This window comes from Bombina bombina, chromosome 3, assembly GCF_027579735.1.
Source record: "Bombina bombina isolate aBomBom1 chromosome 3, aBomBom1.pri, whole genome shotgun sequence".
Classification (NCBI taxonomy): Eukaryota; Metazoa; Chordata; class Amphibia; order Anura; family Bombinatoridae; genus Bombina; species Bombina bombina.
Genome location: NC_069501.1, coordinates 309152356 through 309179528, shown reverse-complemented (window position 1 = coordinate 309179528; position 27173 = coordinate 309152356). Strand labels below are relative to the sequence as shown.

At 40.2% G+C, this 27173-nt stretch overlaps 1 protein-coding gene across 11 annotated transcripts in view; it reads left to right on the top strand.

Annotated features, from left to right (window-relative positions):
* Positions 1-27173, top strand: part of CDKL5 (cyclin dependent kinase like 5) — a 1071204-nt gene that overhangs the window by 660341 nt on the left and 383690 nt on the right. The window contains exon 3 of one of the 11 annotated variants that reach the window (XM_053706419.1): positions 2147-2250. The exons of the other annotated variants lie outside the window; for them this stretch is intronic. The gene's annotated coding sequence lies outside the window, so the exon portion shown is untranslated. The remainder of the gene's footprint in view (positions 1-2146; positions 2251-27173) is intronic. 11 annotated transcript variants of the gene reach the window in all.

Here is a 27173-nt window from a genome sequence, read left to right as displayed (position 1 = left end):
CATAGGCCCAGCAAGTCTGCCCCACCTTACCTAACAGTATAAACTTATCTAGTTCGTAGGATAGCCCTATGCTTGTCCCATGCATTTTTAAAGTCCCCCACAGTGTTTGTTGCTACTACCTCTTGAGGAAGTTTATTCCATAAATCAATCACTCTTTCTGTAAAGAAGTGCTTCCTCAAATTACTCCTGAATCTACTACCCTTTAGCTTGAGCTCATGACCCCTTGTTCTTGAATTTTCCATTTTATGTAAAATACCCACAGCCTCAGTTTTACTAAACCCTTTAATGTACTTGAAAGTTGCTATCATATCACCTCTTTCCCTTCTCTCCTCTAAGCTATACATATTTAGGTCATTGAGCCTATCCTGGTAAGTTTTATTTTTTAGACCATGTACCATTTTGGTAGCCCTCCTTTGCACAGATTCAAGTTTGTTAATATCCTTCTGAAGATATGGCCTCCAGAACTGCACACAATACTCAAGATGAGGCCTAACTAATGATCTATAAAGTGGCATAAGAACCTTACTATTTCTGCTGCAAATACCTCTACCAATACATCCAAGCATTCTGCTAGCCTTACTCGCTGCCTTACTACATTGTTTACTAAGTTTTAAATCATCTGAAATAATAATTCCCAAGTCCTCTTCCTCGTCTGTAACAGTCAGTAAAGTGTCATTGAGTCTGTAATTAACATTTGGATTTTTCTTCCCTAAATGCATTATTTTACACTTTGCTGTGTTAAACTTTAGATCCCAGTCGTTTGTCCAATCCTCCAATTGTTGTATATCACTTCTCATTTTGTCTACCCCCCCTGGAACATCCACTCTGTTGCAAATTTTTGTATCATCTGCAAAGAGACATACTTTCCCCTGTAGCCCTTTGCTGATATCGCAGATAAATATGTTAAACAAAACAGGCCCCAGAACTGACCCCTGAGGAACACCACTAGTAACAGCCCCCTCTGCTGAATGAACTCCATTTACTAAGACACTTTGTTTTCTGTCCTTAAGCCAGCATTCCACCCAGTTCACAATTTTTGAATCTAGACCAAGGAGATATAGTTTGTGAATAAGTTTATTGTGTGGGACGGTGTCAAATGCTTTGCTGAAATCTAGATATGCTACATCAACTGCTCCTCCCTTGTCTAATACTTTTGTTACATAATCAAAGAAGTCAATTAGATTAGTCTGACATGATCTCCCTGAAGTAAAACCATGCTGATTTTGGTCCTCTAAATTGTTTGTCTTTATGTAAGTCATAATTCTTTCCTTTAAGAGGCTTTCCATTAATTTCCCTACTACTGAAGTTAAACTAACTGGCCTGTAGTTGCCAGATTCTTCTCTACTGCCCTTTTTATGAAGAGGTATTACATTTGCTATTCTCCAATCATCTGGGACAGCTCCTGTTAATAGTGACTGATTAAACAGATCAGTTAATGGGACAGTTAGCACTGAACGAAGTTCTTTTAAAACCCTTGGATGAATATTATCAGGACCCACTGCCTTTGTAACATTTATTTTTGATAATGCTAACAAAACCTCATCCTCTGTAAAAAGATTACTGTTAAGCTTGTTTCTATTTTGCATAGCATCCCTTAATGTAGACATTGTATCTTCACAATCTTTAGTGAAAACAGAACAGAAGTAATCATTGAGACAGTCTGCAATCTGCTTATCTCCTTCTATTATTCTACCATCAACTGATTTCAATTTTACTATTCCTACCTTATTTTTTCTTCTTTCACTGATATATCTAAAGAATGTTTTGTCCCCATGTTTTACTGACTGTGCTATCTTCTCTTCTGCATCAGCTTTAACCTTCCTAATTAACTGCTTAGTCTTTTTTTGTTGGAGTCTCCATATTTTCATATCATCATCTGCTTGTGTGTGTCTGTAATTTTTATAAGCTATCTTTTTTGTCTTTACAGCATGTGCTACTTCTTTGGAAAACCAAATTGGTTTCCGCTTTCTTTTACTTTTACAGACATGTCTAATACAGTGTGCGGTTGCATCTAAAATGGCACCTTTCACAAATTCCCACTGTTCTTGAACCCCTGTAATAAGATTTTTCCCCTTTAAATAGTTTTTTAGGTATTCTCCCATTAATGAAAAATCTGCCGTCCTAAAGTCTAAAACTTTTGTTTTAGTCTGGGTGTACAGTTCCTGAACATGAATACTAAACCAAACAGATTGATGATCACTGGATCCTAAGTTCTCACCTACAGACACATCTGAAACTGTATCACTGTTTGTAAGTATTAGATCTAATATAGCTTCCTTACGAGTTGGTTCCTTGACTAATTGTTCAAGTGATTCCCCTAGCAGAGATTCAAGAATATACCTGCTTCTAGCCGATCTAGCAGAAGGAATCTTCCAGTCTATATCTGGCAAATTAAAGTCCCCCAGTACTATAACCTTACCCTTCATGGTCATTTTGGTTATTTCATCTAATAACAGATTGTCCAGTTTTTCATCCTGCAATGGAGGCCTATATACAACCCCTATTCTAAAAACATTTTTATCTCCAATTTCCAAAGTCACCCAAATACTTTCCACCTCATCATTTGTTCCTACAATTTCAGTAACCTTTATATTTTCATTTACATACAAAGCAACTCCTCCACCTTTCTTTCCTACTCTGTTCTTTTTAAATAACCTGTATCCAGGTATGACTATGTCCCAGTCATGCAAATCATTGTACCATGTTTCTGTTATAGCTACTAAATCCAAGTTGTCCCTAGTCATTATTGAAATGAGTTCAGGTAATTTATTTCCTAAGCTGCGAGCATTTGTGCTCATGGCACGAAGAATTTTTCTACTAGAATTTCTAGAATTGTTACTTGGACTAACAGTTTTGGCATGCTGTGGGGGGCAGGTGGATATATTAATGCTACCCCCCTTTATTAGTTTAAATGATTTCTAATAAAGTATTTGAACTCCTCTCCCAGATACTCTGTTCCTTTAGCATCCAAATGCAAGCCATCTCTCCTAAATAACCTAGTATCTTTCCAAACAGAGCTATAATGGCCAATAAAACCAAATCCTCGTTCCCTGCACCACTTATCTAACCAAGAATTAAATGTTGTTATCCGCTCCATCTTTCCTGCTTCCTGGTCATACACAGGTAAAATAGCAGAAAATGATAGAGTTGATGCCACAGTCTCTAAATGATTACCTAGGTCACAAAACTCTTTCTGAACAGCAGCAACATGATTACTAGCCAGATCATTTGTTCCTAAATGAACAATCACATCCAACTCACTTCCCTTTCCTGCTGCCTTAACAATTCTCAAAATACGATTCCTATCCCTGTGAGCAGTAGCTCCTGGAAGACATCTAACCTCCCTTGTTTCTCCTTTACTTTCACCTAAATACACATTCCTCAAAATAGAGTCACCCACTAACAGTCTTTTTCTCAAAAACACATCTGCAGTTCTTTCCTGTGTTATGTTACCTGGAGAATCAGGTGCCAATAGATTTAAATTACCTGTTACAGCTTCAGAGGGCTCAGAAACAGCAATCTCCTCATCACAAGTGTATTCGGCAAGAGCAGCATAGGAGTTTTGCAATGGCAGAGGTTGTGGGCAATGCTTCTGGTCTACTGTTCTAATTCTTCCAGAGCCTACAGTGATCCATCTGCCTCTCCTTGCTGATCTCTGGGGTAGAGGGGCTTCTTTCAGAGGCAGCTTTGTAGAGGTAACAGGTATGTTACTTACCTTAGCTTGAAGTTTAGCTATTTCCTCCCTTAACAGGGAAAACTGCTTACAAACAGGACAGCCCCTAAATCTCCAAAAAGTAGAACGATTAAAACGATTAAAACACCAATTAAAAAAAACTATAATAACACTAAACTACAGCAATAGCTGTTAAAAGGGTCTTTTGTAGGGCATTCCCCTAAAGTGATTTAGCTATTTTAATTGGGGGGTCACTTGTAGAGTGGTGCAGTTTTTAAATTTTTTTACTTTTTTAAAAAAAGAGCTAAATCGCATTAGGTCAATTTTTCTATAAAAGGCACTTTTTTTTTTTTTTTTTTTCAAAACAAGCTTTATTTGAAAATGAATAAAGACATTGTACATACAGCAGAAATACAAAGGGAACAATTTGTGGGGGCGCAAAGCGCAGGACCACATTACAAAAATCTAAGTACAGAGATGAAAAGCTTGACATTTTTATAATTATTAGTTGATCAATTCTGTATGTACTATAAGATAATACGTGTTATACCATCTCAATCTATCGAGACACACTTAGGAAAGGCAGAAGAGGGAGAAGTTGTGGGTAATTGGGAGAAGGAAGGGGAAGAGGGAAAGGAGAAAAAAAAAAAAAAATTAGGGAATGGTAAGGGTCTGAACTTTGTTCTCAGAGAAGGAGGTAGACTCCTTTAGATTTCACGCTGGGGCAGGAGACCAAACAGCCAACATTAGTTCATATGTCACCATTTGGTTGCACCTGAAGTAATGCAGTTTTTCCATAACCAAAAGGTCATTGACAGCGGCCCGCCAGTCAGTCAGAGTAGGTATATCTTTTGACTTCCACATTCTAGGAATAAGCCTTTTCGCACCGGTAAGCATAAGTAAAAGGAGAGCGTGGCTATGTGTGGTTTTGATATTGGGGAGATGTAAGAATAGCAGGGTCTCGGGGGTGTTGGGAATGGTTATGTTCAGTTTTTCTGATATTTCCTTCATAACCGCCTCCCAAAATCTGGAGAGGTTGGGGCAGGACCACCATATATGAACAATGGAGCCCTGTTCTCCACACCCCCTCCAACATGTGGCACTAACCGCAGGAAAGAGCTGATGAAGTTTTGCAGGGGTATAATACCATCTGGTCAATAGTTTAAGGTGTATTTCCTGCACAGTGGCTGATACCGATGACCCCCTGGTCAAGGCAACGGCTTTAAGCCAATCGTCCTCCCCAACCTCGCTTCTAAGTTCTCTATTCCATGTCCTAGTATATGTAGGCAGCTGGGTGTCTGGTGGAATGAGTAAGAGTTTGTATATCTTTGAGATCAGTCTTTTAGGTGGAGTGATTTCGGTGCACAGGGACTCGAAAGGCGTCAGGGTTCTGAGAAAATTATGTTTTTGTTTGTGGGTGAGTAGGAAATGAGAAAGCTGGTGGTATCTTAGCCAGGAAGAGAAAACAGGACCAGACTGGTCCTGTAGTTTTGGTTGTGATAGTAGTCTGCCCCCCTCTTGTGGGTAATGTAAGATTCCTACTCTTAATCTGTAGGGGGAGTTTGTGCGTCTACCGACTTCATAGTATGGTAACTCTGGGTTTTCTATTATGGGAAGCATTGGCGAGACAGGGGACGATATGTGTGTGCTGGTAGCTATCAATTTGTCCCATACAGTTAGTGTTTCATGTATTATATGGTATTTTTGTATTGGCTTGGGACGTTTATTCGTAGATATCCACACCAGGGATCCAACATTATTTAGTTGTAGTATTTGTCCGTCTATTCCGACCCATTTTTTTTGCATGGAGTTCTGTGACCATTCAGTCAGTCTTTGTAGGAAAATGGCCCTCCTATAAGAAGCTAGGTCTGGGAAGCCTAGTCCTCCCTTATCTCTAGGGAGATACAATGTCCGTCTGGGTATTCTCGGTCTCGTACCCTTCCATATAAACTGTTCTATGGTGCTTTGGAGATGGGGCAGGAAGTCGTTCGGTAAGCGAATCGGGACTGTTTGCATTACATACAATATTCGTGGTAGAATATTCATTTTGATGAGGCCTATCTTCCCTAACCATGAGAGTGATTTATTACTCCATGAAGACAGGTCATTGACTATCTCTTTACGTAGGGTCAAATAATTGTTTTTAAAAATGTCAGAGGGGTTTGCAGAAAGGTATATACCAAGATATTTCAATTTGGTGGGGGCTATTGTCATCTTATAGTTATTGGATAAGAAGTCTATGTGTTCAGTAGGGGCGTTTATGTTAAGAAGCTCTGATTTAGTTAAGTTTAGGTGAAAATTAGACAGTTTGCCATACTCATTAATCTCTTTCAGGAGTTCAGGGACAGATGTTTCAATGTTTGTAAGTGTATAGAGGACATCGTCGGCGTATAGGGCCTGTTTGTGTTCTTCATTTCCAATTTGTATTCCCTTTATAATAAGGGGGATAAGGGGCATCCCTGTCGGGTCCCGTTGGAGATGTCAAATCTATCCGACAGAATACCGTTCACTCTAATACGTGCGTTCGGGGCAGAATATAATGCAAATGCCATGTTTGTGAAAGCTGAACCGATATTCATTGCCGACATGACTCGACGCAGGAAGAGCCAGTCGACCCGGTCGAAGGCCTTCTCTGCGTCAGTCGCCAGGAGGGCCAGTGGTACTTTTTCAATTTGGGCAAAGTTAATAATTTGGAAGACCTTGGAAGTGTTATCTCTTGCCTCCCTACCGGGTACAAAGCCCACTTGGTCAGAAGAGACAAGAGAGGGGATATACTTATTGAGGCGGTTCGCTAGAATTTTTGCTAGGATTTTGATGTCCATGTTCAGCAAGGATATGGGTCTAAAATTCGCTGGGGAGGTAGGGGGCTTGCCGGGTTTGGGTATAAGTGAGATATGTGCTTCGAGCATTGTGTCAGCTAAAGTGGGCTCTGTTATCAGGTTGTTGAACAATTGGAGCAGCAGTGGGCTTAGTGTTTTGCTGTAAAATTTGTAGTATTTTAGCGAGTAGCCGTCTGGGCCCGGACATTTCCCGGTGGGGAAATCTTTAAGGGCTTTAGAAAGTTCTAAGGCAGTGATGGGCTCGTCTAAGCAGTTCTTCTGGTCGGGATCTAGTCTTGGCAGTTCAAGGTCTGATAGGTATTGATCTATGAGCTGAATTTTAGTGTCTGTTAGGACTGCATGTTCCCCCTGGTCAAGCTTGTGCGATATATTATATAATGCTTTGTAATACGTGTGGAAAGAATTTGCAATTTGTTTGCTACTTTTCAGTGTTGTGCCATCAGGGTTCTGGAGACTGTGGATATATGTTTTGAGCTGTTTTCTACGGGTCGCTCTGGCTAGCAGTTTCCCCGGTTTATTGCCTCCCTCATAGTATTGTTGTTTTATTGCTAAGAATTTACGCTGGCAGGACTCTCTTAGGTGGGTCTGGAGCTCCCTCCTAGTGTCTTCCAGTCTAAGTTTAGCCTCCATGTCCCACGGGGCATTTTTATGTGCAGCTTCAAGTTGTGTAACCGTGTTCAAAAGTTGGGTGTGTTTTAATCTATACTGTCTATTAAGGCGGGCTCTGTGTTTGAGAAATTCTCCCCGGATAACACACTTATGAGTCTCCCAGAAGTTTATTATTGAGGTCTGTGAGGGATCGTTATGTTTGTAGATAGTCTGTAAGAGATTTTTGAATTTCAGAGCTTATTACAGGGTTGTCTAGTAGTGTATCGTCTAATCTCCATATATATGTCGTGGGTGGGAGATCGGGCCATTGAACTTCACATGTGATTGGGGCATGATCTGACCAAGTAATCGGGCCTATAGTGCAAGATGTTACCATGTCAAGTCCGATAGAATCCGTAAAAAAATAATCTATTCTAGAGTATTTGTTATGTGTAGGAGAGTAATATGTGTAGTCTCTAGTTGATGGATGTAATGTTCTCCATATATCGTGTAGAGCAAGATTTGAGATAGTGGATTTAACTGATTTGAGAGTTTTAGTAGGGGTACTGTTTAATCCATTGGATGTGTCTAGTGACGTTTCCATGGATATGTTAAAATCACCTGAAAGGAACACTGTTCCCTTCGCGAAGTCCAAAATGAGCCTCGCAATCTTTTGTAGGAAAAGATGCTGTTCTGTGTTCGGGCTGTAGAGAGTAATAAGGGTGATCGGATGGTCATATAATGTTCCCGTTATCAGCAGGAATCTACCCTCTGTGTCCTTTTCTACATGTGCAATTTTTAGCGGGACTGAGTGGTGTATCAGTATCCCTACTCCTCCCTTTTTAGAGAGGCCTGACGCGAACAGGGCAGTGGGATATTGGGCATTAAACCACTTTGGTTCCCTGCCCCTGCGGAAATGTGTCTCTTGAAAAAAGAGTATGTGGCTATGCAAATTCTTTAGGGCTCTGAAAGCTATAGACCGCTTACCTGGGTTGTTCAAACCTTTGGCATTAATTGAGGTTAATGTGAGGCCATGAGATCCGAACTTGCTATGTTGGTGGTTCATTCTGAAAAAAAAAAAAAAAAAAAAAAAAGGGGGAGGGAGGGGGAAAAGTTTTGAAGGGGGAAGGTGGATAGGGGGGATAGAGTAAAGTAGGAGTTATAAATTAGAGATAGAAAGTAAATGAAGAAAGTGTCTTGTAGCGAACAAACAGAACACTGAAGGTCCATAAATGGTTGTCTACATAAATTTGGTAACCTTCTAAATAACAAGTAACAAACAAAAGAAATTGGGGTTGTAATCCCCAGGCAAAAACAACAATTGAAGTATGTAGTAACTCTTGGTGGCGAATTTGCCACGTTTTCAAGAGTTGACGTATAGTTGGCACAGAACAGTGAGGTATGATTGGAGGGAGGTGAGTTAGGGTAGGGAGGGTTGGACCAGATGAGAAAAGGAGGGTGGATGGTAGGGGTGTGGTGTAAAAGGTGTCCACAGATCCTTTTTTACAATTAAATCTCAGCACTGAGCACACCAACACTGTGCGAGTGAAAGCAAGGAAGGTGTCATAGGTGGACGTAATTTAGTTATTCTCTTCTAAATTTAGGCATTGTGCATATTAACGTTATGACCTTGCAGGTGTTCAGGGAAATGGCATTAGGTGTATCAGTGCTAAGGGGAATATTTGTGAGAGGACACAGGTAGTTTAGAAGGCTAAATAACATTGAATCTACAGGTTAAATAACATTTTGAATAGGCTGGCTGGGTGAATGAGTTAAAAATCATTAGGCAGATAATTATTGACTACAGGTATGTCTCCATACCGGAATGCAATTATTTTTATCCTAAAAATTATACAGAGGCATGTATCAATGAAAACATAAATGTAAAGAGGAGCTTACCCAGTGTCCCGGAAACTTCACACAAAAATTTAAACTCAGCAACTAGCTTTTCTAAACAATATTCAAACTATGAGTTGAGTAACATTTTAATTAAACAAATTGGGTGGTTAGTCCAGATATCAGTTCAGGGCAAATAATAAGCCGGAGTCTCATAGGTTAGAGGGCCCGGCTGGAGGGCCCAGGAGTTGCTTCTTGGGAGTGTCGCAGGTTTTCTAGTGCTAAGCAGTCGTAGAATGATTGGACATCTTCTCCTGCTTTGTATATTGCTGTCTTGTTGTTATGAGTTGCCACTATGGAGACTGGGAAGCCCCAGCGGTAAGGAACCTTGTGGGCTCTCAGGTTAGTTGTTATGTGTCCTAAGTCTCTCCTTTTCTGTAAGGTTGTTGGAGATAGGTCTGAGAATATCTGAAGCTCCTCACCCGCATGTTGTACCGGGTGATTGGTACGGGCGTACCTTAAAATTTCTTCCTCGTCTTTGTAGTTTAGAAAACGGACAATAATGTCTCTGGGGGGTGCTTTGGGGGGTGGTTTCGCCCTAAGCGCTCTATGAGCGCGTTCTAACATTATCTCTGGAGAGGAAGGGGTGTTTTTCAGGGTACGGAACAAACTCTGCAAGTATCCTTCTATAGCAGGGGGATGTACGGATTCTGAGACCCCCCTGATGCGCAGGTTGTTCCTGCGCCCTCTATTGTCCAGGTCCTCTAGTTTGTCAGATAGTTGCTGCAGTGCCTCTGCTTGGCCTTTGATTTCAGTATCCATGAGCTGAGTGGTGGCCAGGGTTGATGCTTGGGCGGTTTCAACCTGTGTGACTCTGGTGTCCAGAGTGTTAATGTCCTTTTTAAGTTCATTAAAGAGGGTGCGCATTTCTAAAACAGCATTTTTTATGTCCTCTTTTGAGGAAAGATGGCGCAGATCCTCTTTTGTGATTTGCTGTGACGCCTGCATCTCTATTTCTTGTGGTGTATCCCCTTTATCGGGCTTTGTAACTCCCTCTGTGTCAGATGGGGGTGTAGTATTCAGACCCACTTGTTTCAGGTATTTGTTTAGGGTGCGCACTGGGGTATGTGTGGTAGCCTTGTTTTGCTTCTTACAGGGCATCCCTCAGGTTACTACCTATCGGTGAATAGGGGTTTAGGAAAACCAATTGTGCAGGCCTGCTTTTGGCAGTTTTGCTAGGGAAAGCAGTAAGATGTGAGAGTAATGAGGCAGGTTAACGGCAGTCTGGGCCCTGCTCAATGGCAATTTTCAAATGCTGCTTAGGTGCAGTGAGCAAAAAGGAATTGCGGTAAAAATTATCCTAGGCCCCACGAGCAAAGATAATGATAGTATGAAAAATTTGCAGAGAAGGGGTGCACTAAAAGTGACGTGGGGATACTAGCGGTGTTATGCAGGATGCTCTCCAGCTTAAGTATCTCATAGTGTCACCTTTTATGGCCTTTCGTGGGTAAGTCTAATCCCAAACTAGTCCTGTCTTCTGATTGTGTCTTTGAAGTTTTATGAATAGCGTGGCAGGTATGAGTACAGCGGGGCCTACCTCTCTGGGCTGGATGTAGGTAAGTGATATATGCGCGGCGTACCGCTGCTTTGATTATATGGAGCAAGGTGGGGTTAAAAGGTCCAAGCCCCTGGCGGTATGTGAGTTCCCAGGTCTCTAATCAGGATTAAGACCGTTACTTATCCCTCAGTCACCGTGGCCATGTAAGAGAGTGTGCAAGCAGAGGGACTATTTGCTTACCGGGTTTACTTTATATCGCGGCACCCGATGTCCCGAGGTCAGGAGGCCTAATGGCGGCGATCCTTCACTTGGCAAACAATTAAGCGTGCAAGCGGTGGGTTATATGATCCATACAGTCCTCCCGATCTCCGGTGTTAGGAGCTCCGTATATTTGTATGTCACTGATGGCCTTCACACTGCTAAGTGGGAGCAGAAATGGCGCGACTGTGCTCTCTTCGTCTGTCCCCTACAAGATGTTCAGAATCAGGATATTGGGGATTATCTTCAGTTGTGGGGTACTTTAAGATGTAATATCCTCCTTTATGGGTATATTTTGAATCGTTCTGTGCCTTTTATCTTAGTTGTTATGCCTGAGGGTTTAAGAGCTCTCCTTCTACACAGCCATCTCCCAGCGTGGCTTGGCTCCGCCATAAAAGGCACTTTTAAGGGTTATTGCTGTAGTTTTGTGTTTAGTATAGTTTTTTTTTATTTTGGGGTGGGGTTTTTGAATATGCATAACTTTATTTATTTGTGTAATTTGTTGTTTTTATTTATTTTTGTAATGGTAGGTTGTTGTTTTTTTTATAATGGAAGGTTTTCGTTTTTTATTTTTAATGTAAGGTTGTTTTTTGTTGTTGTTTTTTTACAGGCGAGGTTAGTATTTGTTGGGAGTAACTTGGGGGGGTTATGTTATGGGGGTTAGCTGGTTAGGGGGCTTAGATGCTATTGGGTAAAAACCCTCCCACCTTCCATCTCTCCTCTTATTTTTGTTCTTGGCCTTGTAGGAGATAGTTGAGAATAGAGGTTGTACCAGCTACTTGGTTATGAATTACAAATTGGGAGATCAGACCTAAGTCAGACCCAGAGTCCCTGAGGAGTATCATTTACAAAGAAGAAAGAAAATACTCTTCACAGCAGCTGAATGATACAGAGACACAGGAATACCCTGTTATGTGCAAAGCATTTCCCTAACAGGACTTCAGCCACAACTGCCCTCAGGCCTCATGGGGACTGGTCCCTAGCCTCCCCCTGAGGGACTCCAGTATTTCCTACTGCAATCCTCTGCAGTACTCGATACCTGCACTGGATGGGCTCACTACTGGATAATGCTGCAGCTGCATTGACATTGCTATTCCTTGTAAGCCAGTGGAGGAGTGCTGTATAAGGTAAGTGCCTTTTAAACAGCACAGACACAGCCCAGCAGCTATTTGTAGGTAATCTGACACAGGTACAGCATAGCCAGTGGACTTAACCTATTTCTCTCGTAACACATTTTTCTCCATATTATTCCAGCATTGGGAACATTATTAGGGAATCCTTTGACATTTTTTTAAACTCTGGCAGCTTTAGGGATTATTTTTTGAGCACTTTATGCCAAATTATGTGTATAGCTCTTTAAGAGAACTGGCAATAGCTTAGTGCATGCGTTTCAGTAGTGCAGGCTCCGGTTAGGCTGGGGAACACATTTTGACAGGGTTTATATTCTTGTTATGCTTGGTACACTATATTTTATCTACAAACAGCCAACAGTGTTTTTTTTTCTCATTACACAAAGACACCAGCTGTACCCCTGGCTGTAGCTCTGCTCCCTCAGTGTTTCCAGACTTTTCTCTCTCAATCCAGAGTGCCTGTGACTTCTAAACAGATTCTAATATGATTTTCAGTGCCTGACAATCCCAGGAAGGGGGTGAGTACCCATACAGGAGCTGCCAGTGGATACTTAAGGGCATCTTCTTATTTCTGTGGGATTTAAAACTGATTACATTTGGGGATTGTATAAGTGTTTGAGGGGATGTTTTATAGTGTACAGGGCCCTCTATCAGGTTTTCGCTGTACAGTTTATTATTATATAAGGAGTTTTTGTAACCTTATATATTAAAGATATTTCTGTCCCCACTGATATTTCCATGGAGTGGTCAGTTACGGATATGCCTTTATATACTTATATATGTTTATTTTGCAAATATGTTTCAGTATGACCGGTTACTCAAATCTGTAAGAATTGTATGCCTCAAATTTTGAATACATATCAGCCACAACAATCTACTGTCCAGAGGGAATTCTCCCAGTACTTGACACTCATGGGGAAAGCTACTGTTATGCAAAATATGTCTTGTGCTGATAAAATAAGATTCAGAATTGATAACATCCTCTTTGAAGGTGTTTTTTTACAAGGACCTATAGGCAGCTGTACACCATAGCACATTCTTATCTGATCTGCAGTGTACCCTATATATTATCATATGTGCAATTATATATTGTACTGAACATAATAACATATGGTGCCATTACCATTTATTATAACTATCTGCACTTTTTCATTTAAATTACCTTTATTTTTTGTATATTGTTCAAGAGCCAAAACACACACATGAGTAAGAGACCCAAAAATATACAATGGATACAACGATAGAAGTGAGGGATGAGTACATTGTAGAGGAGTATTCTTTGTGTGATGCAGACAGAGAAAGGCAGATCAGTTGTGCTGTGATTGATAGCTTCTACTTTACAGTTTTCTGAATCTATTCCAATGCATAAAAATAACATTGTACATTTCGACCTGTCAGAACTTTGCATTATTGAAGGGACATGGAACCCAAAATTTTTCTTGCATGAGTTAAATATGGAATACAGTTTTAAATAACATTCTAATTTACTTCTAGTATCTAATTTACTTAATTCTTTAGATATCCTTTGTTGAAGAAATAGCAATTACATGGGTGAGCCAATCACACAAAGCATCTGTTCAGCCACCAATAAGCAGCTAATGAGCCTATCTAGATATATATATAGAAAATGAACTAATCTGTAGTTAGTTTAATTGTAGTTTAATTAGGTCGCCGCCGTAAACTGGAACTTTAATGCAAGTGACGTCATCCAAGATGTTTGGAACAGCCAATAGAATGAGAGCTGCTCAAATACTATTGGATGATTGAAACAGCCAATAGGATTTTAGCAGCTCTAATCCTATTGGCTGATTGAAATCTTTCAGCCAATAGGAATGCAAGGGATGCCATCTTGGATGAAGTTACTTGCATTGAAGTTCCAGTTTACAGCGGCGACCGTATGAAGAGGATGCTCCGCGCCGGATGTCTTCATGATGGACCCGCTCCGCTCTGGATGGATGAAGATAGAAGAGGCTGCCTGGATGAAGACTTCTTGCCAGCTGGATGAATCCTTCAAGCAGGACTTCAATAACTGTAAGTGGATTGTCGGGGGTTAGTGTTAGGTTTTTTGGGGGGGGTTTTGGGTGGGTTTTATTTTTAGATTAGGGTCTGGGCATGTAAAAGAGCTAAATGCTTTTTTTAAGGGCAATGCCCATACAAATGCCCATTTCAGGCAATGGGGAGCTTAGCTTTTTTAGATAGTTATTTTATTTGGGGGGGTTGGTTGTGGGGGTGGTGGGTTTTACTGTTCGGGGGGTGTTTGTATTTTTTTTTTTACAGGTAAAAGAGCTGAATTGTTGGGGCAATGCCCCACAAAAGGCCCTTTTAAGGGCCATTGGTAGTTTATTGTAGGCTAGGTTTTTTTTATTTGGTGGGGCTTTTTTATTTTGATAGGGCTATTAGATTCTTTTTTATTTTTGATCATTTGTTTCTTATATTTTGTAATTTAGTATTTGTTTTTTTATGTAATTTAGTTATTTTTATTTTTAGTAATTTTAGTGTTAATATTTTTTTGTAATGTTAGGTTTTAGTGCAAGGCAGGTTAGGTTTTATTTCACAGGTAAGTTTGTATTTATTTTCACTAGGTAGTTAGTAAATAGTTAATAACTATTTACTAACTAGTCTACCTAGTTAAAATAAATAGAAACTTACCTGTGAAATAAAAATAAAACCTAAGCTAGCTACAATATAACTATTAGTTATATTGTAGCTAGCTTAGGTTTTATTTCACAGGTAAGTATGTATTTAGTTTTAAATAGGTATTATTTAGTTAATAATTGTAACTTTAATTTAGCTCTATTTTAATTATGTTAAAGTTAGAGGGGTTAGGGTTACGTTTTAGGGGTTAATATATTTGAATTTAGCTTTTTGCGATGTGGGGGGGGCTGGCGGTTTAGGGGTTAATAGCTTTATTTAGTTAATGTAAATTTAATTTAGCTATATTTTTATTATGTTAAAGTTAGTGGGTGTTAGGGTTAGGCTTAGGGTTACGTTAGGGTTAGGGGTTAATGGATTTATTTAGTGGTAGTGATGTGGGAGGCCAGTTGTTAAGTGGTTAATAACGTTAAAATCGTGGCGGAGACATCGGGAGCGGCAGATTAGGGGTTAATAGTTTTATGTAGGTGGCGGCGATGTTGGGGCGGCAGATTAGGGGTTAATAACTGTATGTAGGTGGCGGCGATGTTGGGGCGGCAGATTAGGGGTTAATAACTGTATGTAGGTGGCGGCGATGTCAGGGGCAGCAGATTAGGGGTGTTTAGACTAGGGGTTTATTTTAGGGTGTTAGGTTTAAACATTATTTGCTTTTTCCCCGTAGACATCAATGGTGCTACTTTATGGAGCTTTTGTTTCCGCCATCGCAGGTGTTAGGCTTTTTTTTGGCCGGCTCTCCCCATTGATGTCTATGGGGAAATCGTGCACGAGTACGTAAAAGCAGCGCTTGTTTTCGATGCAGTATGAATCTCCACGCCACCATATCGCCCGCACAAGCCTGCTTTTTCAAAACCTTTAATACCAGCGCTATAGGGAGGGGAAATAATGCCACTTTCTCTTGTAAGGTGTATCCAGTCCACGGGTTCATCCATTACTTGTGGGATATTCTCCTTCCCAACAGGAAGTTGCAAGAGGACACCAACAGCAGAGCTGTCTATATAGCTCCTCCCCTAACTGCCACTCCTAGTCATTCTCTTGCAACTCTCGACAAGATAGGAAGTATCAAGAGATATGTGGTGACTTAGTGTAGTTTTTACCTTCAATCAAGAGTTTGTTATTTTTAAACGGTACCGGTGTTGTACTGTTTTACTCGCAGGCAGAAATTAGAAGAAGAATCTGCCTGGAGGTTGATGATCTTAGCGGTTTGGAACTAAGGTCCATTCTGTTCTCACACATAACTGAAGAGTATGGGAAAGACTTCAGTTGGGGGAACGGTTTGCAGATTACCTGCCTTGAGGTATGTTCAGTATATTTATTTCTAGAGAGATGATAAGATCTACAAAATGCTGACATAGCCTTGTATAATTGAGGTAAGCCTGATGCAGTGATTTAACAACGACTGGGATCATGCTTACAAAAAAGGGTAATATTCATGTTAATACTCATATTTCTTAGTGACAAAACGTTTACATGTTATATAGAAAGAACGTTTTTTCTCTGAGGGTGATAAATCGTTTTTTGGGGCCTAGTTTCCACATGGCTAGTCAGATACTCCTAGGAGTATTTTCTTAAGGCCCTCTGACATCGAGTGCATGGTGGGAGGGTCCTATTTTCACGCTCTAGATGCGCAGTTCTTATTCAGACTGAGACATCCAGCTTCCCTAAAGGAGTCCTCTAGCATCTGAGGACCACTATAGAGGGCTTATTTCTTCCCTAAATCGTATTTGAGGGCAGGTAGGAGCCACAGCAGAGCTGTGGCAAGGTGTTTAAAGGGACAGTTCACCCAAAAACTTTCTCCCCTTTAAATTATTCCCAATGATCCTTTTTACCTGCTAGAGTGTATTAAATTGGTTGCAAGTAGCTCCTTTACTCATATTTCAGCATTTGAAATAGCTGATTTAGCTTGTGGTTTCCCAACCTATACTGAAAGTTTTGATACTGGCGTATACGCTATTGACAAGCCTAAGTAAACACAGCCAGCAGAAGAGATTACACCCTCAGTGGGGGGCATGATAGTTAAGTAATAAAATCATAATTTTCCATTGTTCTCTCTATGTATTGAGTTGGTGTTTCAGACAAATATAAGATAAGGAAGCAAGTCTGTGTACATAAAAGTGATAACATAATGAGATCTGATATTACCTGAAGCTCAACCCATTGTAATAGGCTGTGGATTCAAAGCACAAAACCAGCTACTTCAGATACACAAATAAACCCAAAAATGCAATTTCTCAAATATTTTATACTCTGCAGTTGGTATAACAAGTCATTTAAAATACATTTATGGAAAAACAATTTTACAGTGTACTGTCCCTTTAACTGTTTATTAACGTTTTTTTAACGTTTTTCAAATCTGGTTTGGGGCCTAAATGGTTAATCATCCATTTGCAAGTGGGTGCAATGCTGTTTTAGTCCCTTATACACACCGTAAAAATTTTGAAGAGTTTACTACTTTTTAACACTGTTTTGCAGTTTATGTGATAGTTTTTTTCTCTTAAAGGCACAGTACCGTTTTTGTTGCTGTTTCACATTTATTAAAGTGTTTTGCAAGCTTGCTGGTCTCATTACTAGTCTGTTAAACATGTCTGACATAGAGGAAACTCCTTGTTCAATATGTTTAGAAGCCATTGTGGAACCCCCTCTTAGAATGTGTACCAAATGTACTGAAATTTCTATAAATTATAAAGACCATATTATGGCATTTAAAGATTTATCACCAGAGGTTTCTCAGACTGACAAATGGGAGGTTATGCCATCTAGCTCTCCCCACGTGTCAGAACCTATAACTCCCGCTCAAGTGACGCCAAGTACATATAGCGCGTCCAATGCGTTTACCTTACAAGACATGGCGGCAGTTATGACTAATACCCTCACAGAGGTATTGTCCAAACTGCCAGGGTTACAGGGAAAGCGAGACAGCTCTGGGGCTAGAACAAATACAGAGCTTTCTGACGCTTTAGTAGCTATGTCCGATGTACCCTCACAATGCTCCGAAGCCGTGGCAAGGGAGTTGCTATCTGAGGGTGAGATTTCAGATTCAGGGAAGACGTTACTTCAGTCCGATTCTGAAATGACAGCCTTTAAATTTAAGCTTGAACACCTCTGCTTATTGCTCAGGGAGGTTTTAGCGACTCTGGATGACTGTGACCCATTGTAGTTCCAGAGAAATTGTGTAAAATGGACAAATACTTTACAGTGCCTGTTTACACTGATGTCTTTCCAGTCCCTAAGAGGTTTTCGGAAATTATTACTAAGGAATAGGATAGACCAGGTGTTCCTTTCTCTCCCTTTCCTGCTTTTAAAAAGATGTTTCCCATAGATGTCGCTATATGGGACGCATGGCAGACAGTCCCTAAGGTGGAGGGTGCTGTTTCTACCCTAGCTAAGCGTACAACTATCCCCGTCGAGGACAGATTAGGGGTTAATAAGTGTAAGATTAGGGGTGTTTAGACTCGGGGTTCATGTTAGGGTGTTAGGTGTAAACATACATTTTATTTCCCCATAGGAATCAATGGGGCTGCGTTACTGAGTTTTACGCTGCTATATTGCAGGTGTTAGACTTTTTCTCAGCCGGCTCTCCCTGTTGATTCCTATGGGGAAATCGTGCACGAGCATCGACCAGCTCACCGCTGACTTAAGCAGTGCTGGTATTGAAGTGCGGTAAGGATCAAAATTTTGCTCAACGCTCACTTCTTCTCTTTTAACGACGGGTTTGTAAAAACTCGTAATACCAGTGCTTTAGGAAAGTGAGCAGTGAGTAAAAATTGCTCGTTAGCACCGCATAGCCTCTAACACAAAACTCGTAATCTAGCCGAGAGTGTCCAAAGGTAGAGTTTTATATCTCCTTTTCTAGGAAGAATTTATTTGCACCTGGTGTTGGCACTATAATTTCAACTGTGTCTGGAGGACCTTTTCTCCCTCAGGAGAAGAATTCTAATAGAAAAATAGAACAAATAGTCCTTTTTGTTCCTTTTGTCAATTTAGGAACCAAAAATCTTCCTCCTTCTTACAATGACTTGAATCTTCCAGATCTTCCTGGCAGCTTAAACCAGTTGGAACAAGGCCAAGCAATCTATGAGCCTTCTTCCAAATCAGCATGAACATATGGCCCCAATCCAGATTCTTTTCTTGTGGGGGGGCAGTTTAAACCTTTTTAAGAAGGCCTAACCAATCTGCCCAATATTTCTGGGATCTGTTTCCCATGTTTTCTGAATAAATTTCAAATCAAAGTTTTTTCAAGGAAGGTTTCTTCTGTCTCACATTCCAAAAGGCTTTCCGAATTTTATTAGCTAAGCTAAGGATTTGTTTATTTTTTTTTAATTTTTTATTGAGAATCTTGATACATAAACATCATTCAGGAAATATAACAAGCTATATACGTGAACAATAAAGATTGTCTCTTTACAGTAATGACAAAAGGGACAGTAAATTCCAGAAGATAGTTGTACACTGCATTGTTATCAGCAATTTGAGAGTCTCATTTTATAATATATAGCGTTTGGTAGTGGTTAATTCAATGGCTACTTGTGAGCCAATTGATATAGGAAACGTTATTACACTAAAAATGATAACCACAGAAATTATACATCCATAATAAGATAGAAAAAGTTTAGTATGACCCATAGTTGGGCATAGGAAATGCCTTTAATACAGATGTAATGAGAAGGGAGATTCAGCGGATAAACACCGCTACAAATTTGTGAGGGGTGGGGCGGGCCATCGACCATGACCTTTGTATTATCAAAAGCAATGCCGAGGGTGTTCTAGAATTACATGAAATGTATCTCCGGACAGGGTGTAATTTACATATTGCAGGTTTGATAAAGAGTGGCTTGGATGTGTAATAGACTGAGTTAAATACTATGTTGTGGAGGTACGCCATTTCATAATTCAGAAAACTTAACTATATTAATTATAGGGAATACCAGAACTTTTTAAAATGTCCATGAACACTAACACAATAGATTCACAACTGCATGCGGAATATAAAAACTGGGCCTACTGTATTTTCCTATCCGCTAGCAATATGATTTAGGAAGATATAACCGTACCTAGAAGATTAGAGTATATAGACATATATAGATGTAGATATATATATAGATATATATAGATAGTAACTACTATAGAACATTGTAAATTCTACTATGAAGAAGGTGCCCGTCCACCTCAGCATTCGCGTCTGTATAATCATGTGGTGGGTCTGGGTAGGCCCCACCAATATAGCTAGCAGCATCTCAGTGTGAGCTGTTGTAGAATGTAAGACGTCTGAGCTAAATGGTATTGTTATGGGTTATCACTTAATATCCTCATCTCCTTTGCCGGCTGAGGGGACGAAGAAAGCATTTTAGCTAAATAAAATAATGTTCTTTACTACAATTTAGTGCAATAAAGTGGTCTGTATCGTGACAAGCTAGAGGTGACAACTATTCAAAGAGGACAGGCATCTCAAAACAGAATAAAATATTATATTAAAAAAATAAAGCTAATTACCAAAGTTATAACTGTTGAGCTCAACCCAAACTTTAAAACTGTTTGCTCCAATAAAAGCTTATCGAATCATAGGATATTTAGCTAAATGCCACATCAAACCCTATGATCTGCCGCATACAGCATGGGTACTTATAGTAGTAGGGTAATGTAAAATATTTCTTGTACCTATAGAAATTAAATAGGGAGCTAAACAATATACATCTCCATAGAGAAAGTCGACTAGAGCATGCAGAACAGGGAAATGGGTCCCGTTCATGTGGAATAAGTCAGATTTATCATAAGCATAAGGACCATCTTAGTCATGAAATAATGTTATAAGCGGTCTTCCATGGGTCTTAGAGTAATATAGTATATCTCAACACAAATGTACTAGCATATAGGAAATAAATAATAACGTAATATCCCCTTTCTATATATGGGAATTTAGGAGATATCTAGTATGTAAGGAAACAACGCTTCAGTTCCACTCCATGACTAAGAAAGAAAATACAGATAGTTCAGGTAACACCATATCAGTGGTTGAAAGGGTTAATGACAGTGGCCACAGACATATTTGTGCATAATAAAATGAAATAAAATAGAGCTCAGTCTTATCTCAAACATAACACACTAACATTATTTCTAACATTGCAACAATATACAGAGATATATTCGCCTAACCAAAATCTGGCAGAGACAAATGGTAATAAAGGCAGGAACTAGAGCCCTATATTAGAGTCTTGTTTACAGATGGTATATCATCTTAATAATATCTCCTGTAACATAATTCACACAGATTTGTCTGTTAGTAATAATCAATACCCATACTAGTAGCTGATAATATAAATTTGGACTTTAATTGGAACTTGAAGCTCTAAAGATTCCCATGTATGGAGCACGTGGGGAGATATTCTGAGTCTACATATCCTTGTGAAATACTGCAAACTATCAAACATGGGTATCCCCAAGAACGGATGATTGTTCCCATAAATACAGCACTTCCGAAAGATACAGTCCTATGAATTCTTGGGCTGTAAATTTTGGTGATTATCTGCTGGTATGTAATTGCATAAATAATACAATGATCAAATTTTGAATATTTTCCTAGGTAACTTTACATGTTTAAACTAAATCAGCTTTCATTGGGGTTTATATGGCAGTTACTAATGAGTCCAGAGATTTATATCAGTACACAGGAAGACGTAATGGGGTTATAGAAGCCCCTCTCTATCCCACACCAAATCAAAAGCGAACTCCAGGTATTCTGCTATGCCCGTTCTTGAGGGTTCCATTCCAGGCATAGTTCCAATGAAATAAAGCAAAGAAAAAACATTGTCACATATATCCGCTTCCCCCAAGTGCCCATTTGAAACTTTCAATGTTGCTCGGTCACTTTCCCTCAGCGCCACTGGTTGGGTAACAATATTTGGGATTTCCATCAAGGGGCAATTGATCTGTGGCTCCTCCGCTGCTCTATGGATTCTAGTGGGTATGTTTTTTCTCATCTCCTGGTACAGGATCCTCTACGCTTCCCCTTCCCCAGCAGAGTAAGACTCTCAAAGTTGCGGCACATTTTCCTCTCTAAGTTAGCCAGCAGAGAGTATATTAAAATATTAGAGTCCTCCATTTTAGCAGTGGTCACTATTGTATTACCCGAAGGCCCAGATTTAATTACCGAGCTATAGGCTCAATGTGAAGCGGACTGTATGCAGCCCTGGACCAAACTGTGTCCAGTATAATATTAAGAGACCGTGTAGCAGGTAAGTAGCGTGAGTCAAGAAGGGTGATTGGCTTCTGTGCAGCTGGTTGTGTACTCACTGTCGTTCTAATATGGCGATTCACGCCATATCATCTTGCCCCTCCGCTCCTCTTCAATCTTTACATATGCTGAGAATGTCACGCTCAGGTTGCACAATGGGTATTATGGCCTCGTTAGAGTGCAAGTTGTGCTTCAGATTATAGATTCATGATCAGGTTAGTGTTGCTTGGGGAGAGGGTTGGCAAAGTCGGATCAAGGCGTCAGGCCGTAGGGTTTGTGGATTATTTAGTTTGCTCCAACAGCTGTCACCTCCCATATCTTTTCTCACGATGATCAGGATTGTGCTCTCACCTCGAGGCACCTCTTTCTCTTGTTAAGTGTATCCAGTCCACGGATCATCCATTACTTATGGAATATATTCTCCTTCCCAACAGGAAGCTGCAAGAGTCCACCCACAGCAAAGCTGCTATATAGCTCCTCCCCTAACTGCCATATTCAGTCATTCTCTTGCAAGCCTCAACATAGATAGGAGGTTGTGAGAGTCTGTGGTGCTTTCTACTTAGTTTATTCTTCAATCAAAAGTTTGTTATTTTTAAATGGCACCGGAGTGTGCTGTTTATCTCAGGCAGTATTTGGAAGAAGAATCTGCCTGCGTTTTTCTATGATCTTAGCAGACGTAACTAAGATCCATTTGCTGTTCTCACACATTCTGAGGAGTGAGGTACTTCAGAGGGGGAATGGCGTGCAGGTTTTCCTGCAGATAAGGTATGTGCAGTAAAATATTTTTCTAGGAATGGAATTGACTAAGAAAATACTGCTGATACCGAAGTAATGTAAGTAAAGCCTTAAATGCAGCGATAGCGACTGGTATCAGGCTTATTAATAGAGATACATACTCTTGTAAAAATGTGTTTTAAAACGTTTGCTGGCATGTTTAATCGTTTTTTAACATATGTTTGGTGATAAAACTTATTGGGGCCTAAGTTTTTTCCACATGGCTGGCTTAAATTTTGCATAGAAACAGTTTCCTGAGGCTTTCCACTGTTATAGTATAAAAGTTACAGTTGGTGCAGTTAAAATTACAAACAGTGACATTCAGCTTCCCTCAGCAGTCCCCTGCATGCTATAGGACATCTCTGAAGGGCTCAAAAGGGCTTCAAAAGTAGGAGCTGTTATGACTGTTTAAAACATATTTTTCGTTTTGTTAATCTGTTTTTTGTATTAAGGGGTTAATCATCCATTTGCAAGTGGGTGCAATGCTCTGCTAACTTGTTACATACACTGTAAAAATTTTGTTAGTTTAACTGCCTTTTTTCACTGTTATTTCAAATTTTGGCAAAATTTGTTTCTCTTAAAGGCACAGTAACGTTTTATATATTTGCTTGTTAACTTGATTTAAAGTGTTTTCCAAGCTTACTAGTCTCATTATTAGTCTGTTCTAACATGTCTGACATAGAGGAAGCTCTGTGTTCATTATGTTTTAAAGCCATGGTGGAACCCCATCTTAGAATGTGTACCAGATGTACTGATTTCATGTTAAACAATAAAGATCATTTTTTGTCTTTAAAAACATTATCACCAGAGGATTCTGTCGTGGGGGTAGTTATGCCGACTAACTCTCCCCACGTGTCAGACCTTTTGACTCACGCTTTAGGGACTCACGCTCAAATGGCGCCAAGTACATCAAGGGCACCCATAGCGTTTCTTTACCAGGGGATTCTGTCGAGGGGAAAGTTATGCCGACTAACTCTCCCCACGTGTCAGACCCTTCGACTCCCGCTTCAGGGACTCACGCTCAAATGGCACCAAGTACATCAAGGGCGCCCATAGCGTTTATTTTACAAGACATGGCAAAGGTGGTGAATAATATTCTGGCAGCAGTATTAGTCAGACTACCTGAAATTAAAGGAAAGCAGTTAGCTCTGGGGGTAGATACAGAGCATACAGACGCTTTAAGAACCATGTATGATACTACCTCACAATATGCTTAGTCTGTGGGTGATTTTTTTTTTTTGACTCAGGGAAGATGATTTAACCTGATTCTGATATTTCTACATTTAAAATTTATGCTTGAGAACCTCCACTTGTTGCTCAGGGAGGCTTTGGCTGCTCTGAATGAATGTGTACAATCGCAGGGCCAGAGAAATTGTGTAGACTGGATAAATAATATGCAGTGCCGGTGTGTACTGATGTTTTTCCAATACCTAAAGAGGTTTACTAAAAAAAAAAAAAAAAAAATTTTTAATAAGGAATGGGATAGACCAGGTGTGCCGTTCTCTTCCCCTCCTATTTTTTAGAAGAATGTTTTCTAATAGTTACCACCACACGGGACTTCTGGCAGACAGTTCCTAAGGTGGAGAGAAGAGTTTCTACTCTAGCTAAGCGTACCACTACCTCTGACGAGGACAGTTGTGCTTTTTAGATCCAATGGATAAAAAATGTTTATTCATATCTTCAGCCCCAAGAATCTTTATGGAGGTTCTGGGGTCGCTTTGGCGGTCCTTAGACCGCGGGGCATAGAAGTGGCCCCTTATTTAGACGACATCCTGATACAGGCGTCAAACATCCAAATTGCCCAGTCTCATACGGACGTAGTACTGGCATTTCTGAGATCACATGGGTGGAAAGTGAACAAGGAAAGAGTTCTCTATCCCCAATCTCAAGGGTTTCCCTCCTACTGACTCTGATAGATTCTGTAGAAATGAAAATTTACCTGACGGAGTCCAGGTTGTCAAAGTTTCTAAATTTCTGCCGTGTTTTTTTTTTTTTTCATCCCATCCGCGCCCTTCGGTGGCTCAGTACATGAATGAAATCGGCTTAATGGTAGCGGCAAGGGACATAGTACCGTTTGCACGTCTACATTTCAGACCGCTGCAACTATGCATGCTCAGTCAGAGGAACGGGGATTACACAGATTTGTCCCCCTGTTAAACCTGGACCAAGAGACCAGAGATTCTCTTCTCTGGTGACTATGTCGGCTCCATCTGTCCAAGGGTATGACCTTCCGCAGGTCAGATGGGACAATTGTTACAATAGATGCCAGCCTTTTAGGTTGGGATGCAGTCTGGAACTCCCTGAAGGCTCAGGGATAGTGGACTTAGTAGGAGACCCTCCTTCTAATAAATATTCTGGAACTGGGAGTGATATTCCATGCTCTTCAGACTTGGCCTCAGTTAGCAACTCTGAGGTACATCATACTCAGTCGGACAATATACACGACTGTGGCTTACATCAGCCATCAAGGGGGAACAGAAGTTCCCTAGCGATGTTAGAAGTCTTACAATAATTTACTGGACAGAGACTCACTCTTGTCTATCAGCTATCCATATCCCAGGTGTTGAGAACTGGGAGGTGGATTTTCTAAGTCGTCAGACTTTTCTTCCGGGGGAGTGGGATTTCCTCCGGAGGTCAAGACCAAGCAGGAGAGGGCTTTGGTGTTTTTGACAGCGCCTGCGTAGCCACGCAGGACCTGGTATGCAGATCTGGTGGACATGTCATCCTTTCCATCACGGTCTCTGCTTCAGAGACAGGTCCCTCTACCTCAGGGTCCTTTCAACCATCTAAATAGAATCAATCTGAGATGGACTGCCTGGAGACTGAACGCTTGATGTTATCAAAGCATGGCTTCTCCGAGTCAGTCATTGATACCTTAATACAGACATGAAAGCCTGTCTCTAGGAAAATTGAACATAGATATGGTGTAAATATCTGATTGTTATGAATCCAAGGGTTACTCATGGAGTAAAGTCTGGATTCCCAGGATATTATCTTTTCTCCAAGATGTTTTTGAGAAAAGGGTTGTCAGCTAATTCCTTAAAAGGGGACAGATTTTTACTCTGTCTATTTTTTTGCACAAGCGTCTGGCAGGTATTCTAGACGTTCAGGCATTTGGTCAGGCTTTGGTTAGATCCAAGCCTGTGTTTAAAACTGTTGCTCCGCCATGGAGCTTAAACCTGATTCTTAAGGTTCTTCAAGAAGTTCCGTTTGAACCTTTTTTGTTCCATAGATATCAATCTTTATCTTGGAAAGTTCCTTTTGGGTAGCTAATTCCTCGACTCGTAGAGTCTCCAAGTTATCTGTGTTACAATGTGATTCTCCTTATCTGGTCCTTCGTACGGATAAGGTAGTCCTGCGTACCAACCTGGGTTTTTTCCTAAGGTGGTATCTAACAAGTACATCACTCAAGAGATAGTTGTTCCATGCTTGTATCCTAATCCTTCCTCAAAGAAGGAACGTCTATTACACAATATTGGACGTGGTTTGTGCTTTAAAGTTTTACTTACAAGCTACTACAGTTTTCATCAAACGTTCACCTTGTTTGTTGTCTATTCTGGACAGAGGAGAGGTAAAAAAACTTCAGCAGCCTCTCTGTCTTTTTGGTTAAAAAGCATAATTCATTTAGCTTATGAGACTGCTGGACAGCAGCCTCCTGAAGGGATTACAGCTCATTCTACTAGAGCTGTGGTTTTCACTTGGGCCTTTTTTAAATGTGGCTTCTGTTGAACAGATTTACAAGACGGAGTCTTGGTCTGCGCTTCATACTTTTCAAATTTAACAAATTTGATACCTTGCTTCTTCGGAGGCTATTTTTGGGAGAAAGGGTTTTTTACAGGCAGTGGTAACTTCCGTTTAAGTACCTGCCTTGTCCCTCCCATCATCCGTGTACTTTAGCTTTGGTATTGGTATTCCATAAGTAATGGATGATCCGTGGACTGGATACACTTAACAAGAGAAAACATAATTTATGCTTACCTGATAAATTTATTTCTCTTGTAGTGTATCCAGTCCACGGCCCGCCCTGTCACTTTAAGGCAGGTAATTTTTTCATTTGAACTACAGTCACCACTGCACCCTATGGTTTTTCCTTTCTCTGCATGTTTTCGGTCGAATGACTGAATATGGCAGTTAGGGGAGGAGCTATATAGCAGCTTTGCTGTGGGTGGACTCTTGCAGCTTCCTGTTGGGAAGGAGAATATATTCCATAAGTAATGGATGATCCGTGGACTGGATACACTACAAGAGAAATAAATTTATCAGGTAAGCATAAATTATGTTTTTTATACATTTTTTGTAGGAATCTAGGACTTAATATTGTGTTTCAGGTTTTTTGTGTAGAGGTCTGCAGACAAGCACGTCTGCTCTTGCTGCAGGCTAGCTCCGCCCCCCTAAACTAAGGATTTTATTCTATCCTTTTCCATTATTCCCAAGAAAGAATGAATTTTCTTATCAATTCTTGACTTAATTACTTTTTTCTCAGAGTTCCTATTTTAAAAATAGTAACAATCTAGGCAATTCTACCCCTTATTCAACAGGGTCAATTTATGTCAACATTTAATTTAAAGGAGGCTTTTCTTCCTATTCCTAGACTATTTCCAGCTTCTAAGATTTGCCTTTCAAGACCAACATTTTCTGT